At 39.0% G+C, this 11,610-nt stretch overlaps 1 protein-coding gene across 1 annotated transcript in view; it reads right to left on the minus strand.

Annotated features, from left to right (window-relative positions):
• LOC113636638 (WD repeat-containing protein 87-like) overlaps nt 1-11,610 on the minus strand; it is an 873,260-nt gene that overhangs the window by 847,273 nt on the left and 14,377 nt on the right. The gene's annotated exons all lie outside the window — the stretch shown is intronic.

The raw sequence follows: 11,610 nt of genomic DNA on the forward strand, positions 1-11,610 counted from the left end.
GTCCTAGCTCGATCCTTCCCATTCAGATAGAAGGAGTTTATGCCAGAGCCTTGCTTGACAGTGGTTCACAAGTCACTCTTCTATACAGATCCTTTTATAACAAGTATCTTAAGCATTTGCCCTTAACACCGATTGAGAATTTGGAAATATGGGGTTTGAGTTCCCAGCAGTATCCATATGATGGCTGTGTGTCGCTGAGGCTTGAATTTCCAGGGTCTGTAGCTGGAGTGGTTGAAACCATTGATGCGCTCGTGTTGGTTTGTCCTGATCCTGCTGTGAGAGGTGAAGTTAATATTTTGGTGGGAACAAACACATGTGTGGTGAAAAGACTTGTTGAGGCATGTAAAGAGAAAATGGGGAACGATTTTCTTCATACCTTGACAGTACATCCGGAAGTTAAAGATGCATATGAACGGGTCATTGCCAGTGCTGATGTTAAAGTTGACGACAGTCACGGTACTGTGTGGTTCCCTGGGTTTAAGCCTGTGAAAATCTGCCCAGGGGAAAGTAGGCGAATTAGGGGAATCTTACGATACCCAGGAGAACTGGCTTCTAAAACAGTCTTGGTAGATCAGCCCGAAGAGTTCTGGTTTCCAGAAGAGCTATTGGTAAGGCCAGAAGTGCAACCTGCTACGGCTGCACACTCCAAAAGAATTGGGGTCACAGTCAGAAACGTCTCCGTTCGCCCTGTCACTTTGAAACGAGGTATGCGCATTGCTAATGTGTTTCCGGTTGATGTGGTTCGTTCTGTTTCTTCATCTAAAGGAAGTAGCACTGAAACAGGGTTGACTTTGGACTCCTTTGAATTTGGTGATTCCCCGGTACCTGAGGAGTGGAAAAGAAAGCTGACTAAGGAGATGCTAAAAAGGAAAGATGTTTTCTCTTGTAGTGAGTTTGATGTAGGTTGTTCGAAAAGCACCCAACACAACATTAGGGTTAACGATGATAGACCTTTTCGTGAAAGGTCAAGACGTCTCGCTCCAGCTGACATTGAGGATGTCAGACAACACTTGGAGAAGTTAAAGGATGCTGGTATTATCTCTGAGTCCCGCAGTCCTTACGCCTCGCCAATTGTGGTAGTTAGGAAAAAGAACGGGCAGATAAGGATGTGCGTGGATTACAGAACCCTGAATCGTCGCACCATCCCAGATCAATACACAGTCCCCAGAATTGAAGATGCTCTGGCCTGTCTGAATGGAAGTCAGTGGTTCAGTGTATTAGATCTCAGAAGTGGGTATTATCAGATTCGACTGAGTGAATCTGACAAAGAAAAGACAGCTTTTATTTGTCCAGTGGGGTTCTACCAATTTGAGAGGATGCCTCAGGGCATTTCCGGGGCTCCAGCGACTTTTCAAAGGGTCATGGAAAAGACGGTTGGTGATATGAACCTGTTGGAAGTGTTGGTATATTTGGACGACATCATCATTTTTGGAAAGACACTGGAGGAGCATGAGCAACGGCTTCTCAAAGTGCTTGACCGTTTGCAAAGTGAAGGACTCAAATTGTCAGTAGATAAGTGTATCTTTTGTCAGCCTTCTGTTACTTATGTTGGTCACATTGTCTCTCAGGAAGGTGTGTCAACTGATCCCTCTAAGATAGAGGCAGTAAAGTCTTGGCCTAGACCACAGAATGTTTCTGAGCTTCGCTCTTTCTTAGGGTTCAGTGGTTACTACAGAAGATTTGTAAAGGACTATTCTAAGGTATCTCACCCTTTGAACCAGCTGCTGCAGGGTTGTTTACCAAGCAAAAACCTAAAAAGGGGTAGAACAGAAAATCCTAACAAGGTATTTTACAAAGCATCAGATCCCTTTGGTAATAGGTGGAATGAAGGTTGTGAAGCTGCATTCAGGGAGTTGAAGGAAAGGCTTACACAAGCTCCTGTGCTGGCATTCGCAGACCACAAGCTACCATATGTGCTACATGTAGACGCATGTTGTGAAGGTTTAGGAGGGGTGCTGTATCAAGATCAGGGTCAGGGACTGCGTCCTGTAGCGTTTATCAGCAGAAGCCTTACACCATCAGAAAAGAACTATCCGGTGCACAAACTTGAATTTTTGTCTCTAAAATGGGCTGTTGTTGACAAACTGCATGACTATCTCTATGGGGCAAAGTTTGAGGTACAGACTGATAATAATCCATTAACATATGTGTTGACCACTGCCAAACTAGACGCTGCAGGGCATAGGTGGTTAGCAGCTTTGTCGTCCTATGATTTCAGTTTGAAATATAGGCCTGGTAACCAAAACATAGATGCTGATGCGTTGTCTCGTCGTCCTCACCCAAGAGTGGAAGAGGAGGATAAATGGGCAAACATCTCATCCTCTGGTGTAAAAGCTTTGTGCAACCTTCAAGTGTTTGGAAATTCTGGAAATTTCGGGAACTGTAGCCGGGCTGTTACTTCTTTGGGTGGGTCTCCAAAATCCGTCCCTGTAGCTTACTGTAATCTAGCTACCGTAGACCTTGCTTTTACTCCTAAGATGAGTTCTTCTGATCTGTCATGCTCTCAGCAGGATGATCCCTGTTTTGGTGAAGTGTGGAGGGCATTTAAGGAGAGAGATTCAGGCAGGGTAAATAAGAGCATCCATAAGGACATTCCCCTTGTCATGAGAGAGTGGGAAAGGTTAGAGATGGAGGATGGGGTGATGTTTCGTTGCACACAGGTTCCAAATAAACCCAGACGAAAACAGTTGCTTCTGCCGCAGAAATTTCGAGTGACCGTTCTTAAGTCATTGCACGATGACTCTGGGCACTTAGGGTTTGATAAAACCTATGGGTTCATTAGAGAGAGGTTTTATTGGCCTCGTATGAAGGCTGACGTGGAGCAGTATTGTCAGACATGTGCTCGGTGTGTCCAGAGAAAGACACTGCCTAAAACAGTTGCGCCATTATCACACATGACTAGCAGTGGCCCAATGGACTTGGTATGTATGGATTTTCTGTCTCTTGAGCCCGACTCCAGTAACACCTGTAATGTTCTCGTCATAACCGATCATTACACCAGATATGCACAGGCTTTTCCTACCAAGAACCAGAAGGCGTCCACTGTGGCTAAGGTACTGTGGGAAAAGTACTTCATTCACTATGGTCTGCCAAGACGCATGCACTCCGATCAAGGGAGAGATTTTGAGAGTAGGCTCATCCATGAGTTGTTAGATATGTTGGGGGTGGAGAAGTCCAGAACGACTCCATATCATCCGCAGGGGGACCCACAACCAGAGCGGTTTAATCGGACGCTGCTGGACATGTTGGGGACCTTAGACATAAAACAAAAACAACATTGGAGCCGACACATTGCACATCTTGTGCATGTTTATAACTGTAGCCAGAATGAAGCCACAGGTTTCTCTCCATACTTCCTAATGTTCGGACGAGAAGCCAGATTGCCTGTTGATCTAAATTTTGGTGTATCGAGTGATGGTAGCTCCATTAAGTCTTACCAGCGGTATGTAAAGAACATGCAGAGAGAATTACAAGCTGCCTTTCAATTGGCTGAGGCCACTGCTGAAAAAAAGAATGATGGGAATAAGAGGAGGTATGACCAAAGAATTCATTACTCACATCTCACTTCAGGTGATCGAGTTCTAATTAGGAATTTGGGTCTGCAAGGAAAGCATAAACTGGCAGATAGATGGGGTTCTGTGCCATACATTGTCCAAAGTCAGATGCCAAACCTACCCGTGTTTCGGTTGAAGCCTGAAGTTGGTGATGGGGCGGTTAAGATTCTCCATCGAAATCATCTTCTTCCTATCGGTCAAAAGCTGAGACAGCAGCATACTGCTGATGTTGTTCTGGAGCCCAAAAGAAGGACTTTGAGAAAAAGAAGGCAAACTGAGCAACGTAAGAACTTGAGACCTGAGGCTGGTAGTGCTCTTAAGAGACAGGAAGAGCAGAGCAGAGATTTTCAGAGGTCTGATTCAGATAGTGATGACTATGTCTACGAAACTCCGGTTCATATGCCTGAAGAACCTTCTCTGGTCCCTGAGAAAGAACTTTGTCCGAAAGATGTTAATGTGCATGAAAGTGTTGAGCTGTCTGATGAGATGGTTGAAATTGCTGATGCATCTATAGAGTCTGATCCATTACCTGAGAAACCTAGTGAGGATTTGCAGAATGCAGATAAAGTTTCAGATACCAGTAATGATGACGGTATTGATGATGTACAAGAGCTCTCAGGTGAGCAAGTAAGTATAACAAACCCAGGGGTTTCTATTGAAGTAAATGAAGAGAATAGAAGGTCAGAGAGGATAAGAATAGTTCCTAAGCGTTTTACTTATGATACTCTTGGGGAGCCAAAGTTTGAGCCTAACATTGCTAAAGTAAAAGCTTCAAGTTCTGTTAGATACTGTTCTACTGTATTTTTGTGGATGAATATGCCTTGATGAAACAGTATTTTCTTAAATGTGGTCAAGTCATTACCGGTGAACATAGTTCTCTAGTGACTACACTTATTTTGTGCATATTTTGTGCATGGGTTTTATTTTTTTTGAAAATGTCAACTTGAAAGTATACTAATGTCACAGTGTGTTATGTTAGTAATGTGACCTGTATCAGTTTGTTTCACTGTTCCTTGACCTCGTTATGGGGACATAACGAATTGTGGTGGGGGGAGAGTGTAGAGCCCTGCTAAAATAAGGGCCTAATAATTATTTAGTTTGTGTTTTATTTTGCAGTAAATCGTTAATTATTACTTTCAAACAGAAAAGAAATAAGTAAGGGAAATACTGTTATAAAAAAAAAAGGGTTTTGTATTGACCAATGAGGTGGGTTTCTCGCTGACCTCTGGAGGTCAGGGGGAGGAGCGGGAAAGGAAAAAAAAAAGGAGGAAGTGAGTGAGTTGGTCGGAGGACACGAGGTGGCCGACAAACGTGTGCACATCGGCGGTTCGGGAAAAAAATACTGTGGCATTTGACAAAAACCTAACAACTGAGTTTGCAGACGACATAAAAGGACATCTAGCAGATAATAGACTGCTGAACAAAAATAAACCGGAAATGAACTCTGTGAGGAGCGCATGGTGAGAGTGGCTCCGCGTGCGTGCGTGTGTTCCCGCGACAGACAAAAAGGATATCAAGTGCTTTTCATCTGACTGCTTAACGGTTTGCAACGCGAATGGTCGTGTACAGTGTTTGAGCACCGGAGAAACTAAGGATACGAAATTCGACAGGAGATACCACAGGCCACGTGGAGACTTCTACTGCATCTTGGCTTCGTTTTCATCGTTGGATGGTGGGCGCTTCTCTTTTGAGCTTCCATGTTCCATTGGATTACGTGAGTACTACAGTATAAAGTGTTCACCTGAGCTCCAACTAAGTGCACCAACGAGACATTTAAATCCCAGCTGGGTAACATTACATTTGTGGGGTTTTGGGTTGTTTTATTTACACTTGTTTCAGAGAATAAATGTTTGTTTATTGTTTCTACGTTACAATCCCCTGTGATTTGCTTCTTTAAGCAAAGAGGTTGGTGAAAGGCCTGTTATGTAACTTTTTTGAGAGTGATGCTATTGTAATTTACTATTAAGTGATTTATTATTATTATTTACTGTTACTATTTACTATTAGGTGGTTAATATTTTCTGAGTGATAGAGGAGAAATAAAAAAATTAAAGAAACACTGAAGTCTGAAGCCCGATGTTAAACACAGCAGAAACTTTTTAAGGTCACAGAACAGCTCACACTCAGGGAAGAAGTGTACAAGACAACTGTACAGTACTTCACAAAACCAGAACAGGAGTAAATTTAGTGAACACGATAAAGAATGTGATTCCTAACAGACTGAGAGGGTCGAGGAGGACATTAACACTTTAAATGAAAGCTGAAGATACATTTTAAGGGTTTGATGATACACTGGTTTGACACCTTCAGGACAAAACATGTGGAAAATATATTTCATTGTTTATGTACATTGTTTTATTCACCTTTAAACAACACTATTAACCAGTTCATACCACACTGCGGTTCAATGAGGTTCATATTTGTAGCATTAAATTGAAGGAGTTGATGGTTTGTGAAAGATCTGAGCTCACTACAGTTCACTGTATAATCAGTGTAACAAATACAGTGCACCCTTTAAACCTCATGAAGATCATTTTGCCTGAACTCCAGAGAAACATGTTGTCCTCAAAAACAAAGGGTTCAGCAGACAGATAGAGGAGAAGAACAGAGAAACTTTCAGAGGTCAGAAAACATCTCAGACTGAGTAAAAAAGTCTACAGGACAACTGTGATGAGTAACATATCAGATCCAGCAGCAGATTTAAGATGAGTTTGAGCTCAATTTTGCTGCTGCAGTGAAAAATCACACATCGTGACAGAATTCTTTTCAGTAACACTACATTTACCCGATATACTGTCTCCCACCACCACCACCCCAGCCGCCCCCTGTTGCCTGGGGATTGTCAGACCTCCTAGATTTTAATGTACAAGGCGCACTTGTAAGTTCACGCTTCCAGAACACAGACCAAATGGATGCACCTTTCAAAAAAATTTTTTTAACCTTGAGACAAAGAATAGTCAGAAACATTTTATCCACAGCCTGAAATCTGAAAATAGAGATGTATTATCTGAGCCTGCAGAAATACGTGAGAGAGCTGTTAGTTTTTATAATAAACTCTATACTTGGGAGTATAAATAAAACCAAGTCACAGAGCGGATCATCTTAAGAGGACTGCCAAAAGCCCCACAATACCTGGATATAGCACTCTGCGGAGCAATAACTGTAGAGGAGCTTCAGAGAGCTCTACAGTGCATGGATGGGGGAAAAGCTCCATGCATAGATGGACTTCGAGACTATTAAAATGTCTCAAACCAGCGAGATGTTTTCAAATGTGGACCTCTCATGTACGCAGTAGGTTTGAAAACATTTCGCTGGTTTGAGACATTTTAAGTGTCTCGAAACTCTTCTGGTTAAATTTAGATTTACTCTCTATATTACTCTCTATAGATCAAGAGAAAGCATTTGACACAGTAGAAAAGTATTATTTATGGAAAACTCTTAAGGCTTTTGGTTTTAACCCTGATTTAATTAACAAAATATGGTTTTATACTGTGAAGTTGAGAGAGTGCTGAAGGGTAATGGCGGTCTATGTGCTCCTTTTAAAGTATGCAGGGGTGTAAGACAAGGTTGCTCTCTGTCAGCTATGCTCTATGCCTTAGCCATAGAACCTTTTTTAAATAGACTAAGAACCGAACTAAAAGGGCTCTTGATTCCTCTCTGTAAGAATACCTTGAATGAATAAATGTGAATAATGTAATGTCTGTATTGTAACCTGTTTATATACCACTAAGTTACCAAAGAATCTTTGACTCTAACGCAAGAGCCGAGTCTCGCTAAGAGAAGAGAAAAAAGAAAACAGGTACAGTACATGATATTAATATTTTAAACCCTATTGTATTTCTAATTCACTGATTATGAGATTTTTTAGCACTTTACTCAGTCCTCATATGTATTTTCCTCTCATCATGTTTTACAAAAAAAATAATTTTCACATGACCATTTTCCAGTTGCTCTTTTTCTCTTAGAATTAAGGATGATGTATTTTTACTGTATATATAAGACATCTATTTGTTAAATGGCCTCTGTTCTGATTGGCTGCCCTGTATCACACATCCTTAAACCACTAATCTAAAATAATTCTACATTCATTATCACTTCAGTATAAACTGCTGTGTAAACTGCTGTGGTCTAAATCACAGTGATGTGGAAATGTGGAATCGTTAAAAGATGAGAAAAGGTTTTACAGTTTAGTTTGCACACATTATTATTATTATTATTATTATTATTATTATTATTATTATTATTATTATTATTATTATTATTATTGCATTATGCATTATGATGTGCTGTCTTTGTCTGCAGACATTGTGTTAAGAACACACCAAAATTCTATGACAAAAAAATTGGCCTTTTGGACACATTTATTAACATCACTCCTCAAATTCAAAATATAACAAGTCAATGTAATAACACAATATAGATATAACAAGACAATTTAAAGCAGTATAAAATATGTACGATTTCACTAGGCAACATAACCCACAACTCCATAACCCAAACTCTTTCGGCTTATATTTTCCTATTGCTTTCCCCTGGGATGTGCACGTGAAAGCAGGTAGCATAGTGACAATAGTTTAACCTCGTTTGTGAGGTAAGAAACTTTACTGTGGGTTCTTTTTGGGAAGGGGGAAACTTTTTGAAATATTTTATTATGTTTTTTTTGTTTGTTTTCCGGTGCGGCCAAAGAGCGCTAGCTGCTGTTTTGTTGATGATTGTTTGATTTTGTTTGCTGTTTCTGTTATTCCGAAGTTTCATTTCGATGAATCCTTTATAGGAGACAGGGTCATATAGATGTTCCTACAAACACAAATAATTTCAAAAGTAAAATTGATAGGCACAATCTTACTGTATATTAACAGAATATTCAGACATTTCAGCAGAGATTTTATATAAATTGTGAGCTTCAGTTTGTACAAGATTTAATACTTGCATAGCCTTCATTCTCTCCAAATATGCTGAGATTCAGAGAAGGAAAACATCCAATCAAAGATTTAGCCAAGTTTTGTAACATTTCTGTCACAAAACTCTGCCTTATTTGTGTAAATATAAGCTATAGAAACGTTTCAAGAGTAATTAACCTCAGAAATTCGTAATTAGGAATTAAACAGATTAAAATCTCTAACATGAGCTGTGTTTTCTGTACAACATTTTATTACATGATTCAAACTCACATGTACAGAACACACAAGCTGAATCCCATAAAGAAAATAATGTGAAGCCAAAATGCCTCTGACGCCCTCTAGTGGCTGTCTGCAGTACAATTATTAACTCCTCCGGTTTCCTTGTTAGTGAATGGAACATGATCCAAACTTTCAGTTACAGCTCCACAGTCATTTTATTGAGCTTAGCTTTATTTCTATTCATAATATATTACATAAACTAATATAAATGACGTGAAACCTTTTTTTGTATTGACTGGTTTCTAGTGTAGTTTACATGCTGGGAGTAAAAGTAACATCTGTGATGTTGTATTTTTTGAAACCTGCATCAGTTTCTTGGCAAATTCAGACTTTGTTAAAAAAAAAAATCGATCTGTTCACTCCTTATTAACGACTCGACACTTAACGTGGACTTTTTATTTTCTGTTGTCCATTGGTTTATAAAGTAGGGCTGAATGCAATAAGAAAAGTGAAGAACGATGATCTGTGTGTAGAGACGACAGACTCGGATTTAACACGTCAGTAGTGTTTGTAGTGCGCCATCTAGTGGAGTCAACTAACACGCAGTGTATTGCAGGAGAAAGGAGAAAGTCTTTAGGACAATTTTGTAAATATCTGACGGATTAAACAGACCAACGGGCCGTAGTTTCCCCAGCACTGTTATAAATGTTGAAAACAATAATCACACTTCTGCAATCACACAATCCACTGCAGCGGGTTAAAATTCACACCAGAGCCTGTGCATTAAAGATACAGATGGAGTCCGTGGTACAAACTATAGTCTTAAGAAGAACATGAAGGGAGCAGAAAGCAGCCCCACAGAGCACACAATAATAAATAAACACACACATCACAAACTATGGAAATAGTGACAAAAAGGTGAAATACGGACTATATACTAATAATCATCTGCATATTAAATTCATAATACATATATATTCATTTGTATATTATATTCATATTACATACACATCTGAAAATTTATAGTAATAGCCATATATTTTGTTACATCCTTCTGTAAATTTCAGTTATAATTATAGCCATCTGTAGATTATGTTCATAGTACACACACATCTGTAAATTACTTCTATATTACCACTTTATTTAACTCATTTAAATGTTGTACAAACTGTATGTCCTGCACTTGCTGCTATTGCACTCTGGTTAGACCTAAACTGCATTTCGTTGCCTTGTATTTGTACATGTGTAATGACAATAAAGTTGAATCTAATCTAATCTAATCTAATCTAATCTAATCTAATCTAATCTAATCTAATAAAGAAAATAATGTGAAGCCAAAATGCCTCTGACGCCCTCTAGTGGCTGTCTGCAGATTCCCCCTAAATCTGTTCCACAGGGCGAGTTGGCTGAATATCCACCTAAAGATTACAACGAACTGATGGTGAAAAGAGGCATTGTGGAGCTGTGCTGCCATAAACCCTGCAGCTTACACGACCTGCAAAACTACTGCAACTGAAACACCAGCACCGCCACAAACTGCCCCATCACCTGCTGCAAACCAGACAACGGCTTGACAAACATACTTGATTATGGTTTATTTTCCCAAAGAAAATAAAAGTACATCAAATGAAAGTTTATTTGATTTTATTCTTCTTTATTTTAAAATCTAGTTCTTTTAAGATGATCATTTTCCAGTAGAATCAGACAGTAAGTCCTTGAATCCATAACATTTCTGTTATATAGACAGGAACAGATTATAGCCATCAAGCATTTTGGCGAGTTTAAAGTGAAGATATATGAAAAAAATCAGACCATTTTCAAAATATCAATATTATAATTAAATGAAATAAAATGCATGTATTTGTAACTAGCTTTAAAAATATTGCAATGGGGACAAACATATAGCTGCTGATGTTGGACTTCCACTAAGGGGAAAATGGAGCCATAAACATATACGATGTCACTTGGGTTTAACACCCCTGCTCTAAAAATATCAGATAATAACCTTTAATATTTCCCTTATAATCTACAATAAATAAATGTAGGTATGAACTCGAACCTCCGGAAAGCAAAATATTTGAATAATCACGTGATAACAAGTGTGTAAATGATTTAAAATTAAAGTTATTTTTATATAGTATATAGTTTATATTTTAAAAGTTCATAGTGCACAAGTAAACAATTTAAGTAATGATGAAATAATTGTAGATTTATAATGATCATAAAGAGATATTAGAAACCACACGTTGTCTACAGGGATCTTTAGGGTGTGTTATTTAGTCCGAGTGTGTGATTTACTTTAGTAGGTGTTCACTAAGCCTGACCTGACTTCAATTCATCTACTAAGAATTTGTGGTTCATTTCAAGGATGTTATAGAATTCTTGCTTTGCGGCTCTTCCTGCTGAGTCGAGACATATGTACATTTCTCTCATTTTACCCTGAGGTGTTGGCTTTGCCTGAATATTCTGGTACATTTCCTTAGTAATGATGTTCTTGCTTTCCAGACAGTCTGCAACCTCCATTACAGCTGGAACTCTCTGAATGAGTGTTTCTCTGTGTTGATCCACAAAGTCAGCACCTACAACAACTATCAATAATCAAATGATTGTGAACAGCAAGACATTTCCACTGCAACAGGATTCACAATCATTCAATTGTGAAAAATCCTATGAACTTGAAAGGCCCAGAGGAATATTTTCATACATGCATCAGCTATAAGAAATTGTAATCCTATATAAAAAAATAGACTGAAAAGTTCAATAGGCAAAAACAGACAGTTGGATCAGTGAGGTAAAAAGTGTGCAGCACAAATTAATGTGTAAAAGTTTTAAAAGTGACTTGATGCCAATGGATAAGTTGGATGTAAATTCAGAGCTAGTCAGACAGCCTTACCTGCTGTATCCAGGATGGGTGTTTCTAGCTCTGTACCTGATCG

The sequence above is a fragment of the Tachysurus fulvidraco genome, chromosome 26, assembly GCF_022655615.1.
Source record: "Tachysurus fulvidraco isolate hzauxx_2018 chromosome 26, HZAU_PFXX_2.0, whole genome shotgun sequence".
Lineage (NCBI taxonomy): Eukaryota > Metazoa > Chordata > Actinopteri > Siluriformes > Bagridae > Tachysurus > Tachysurus fulvidraco.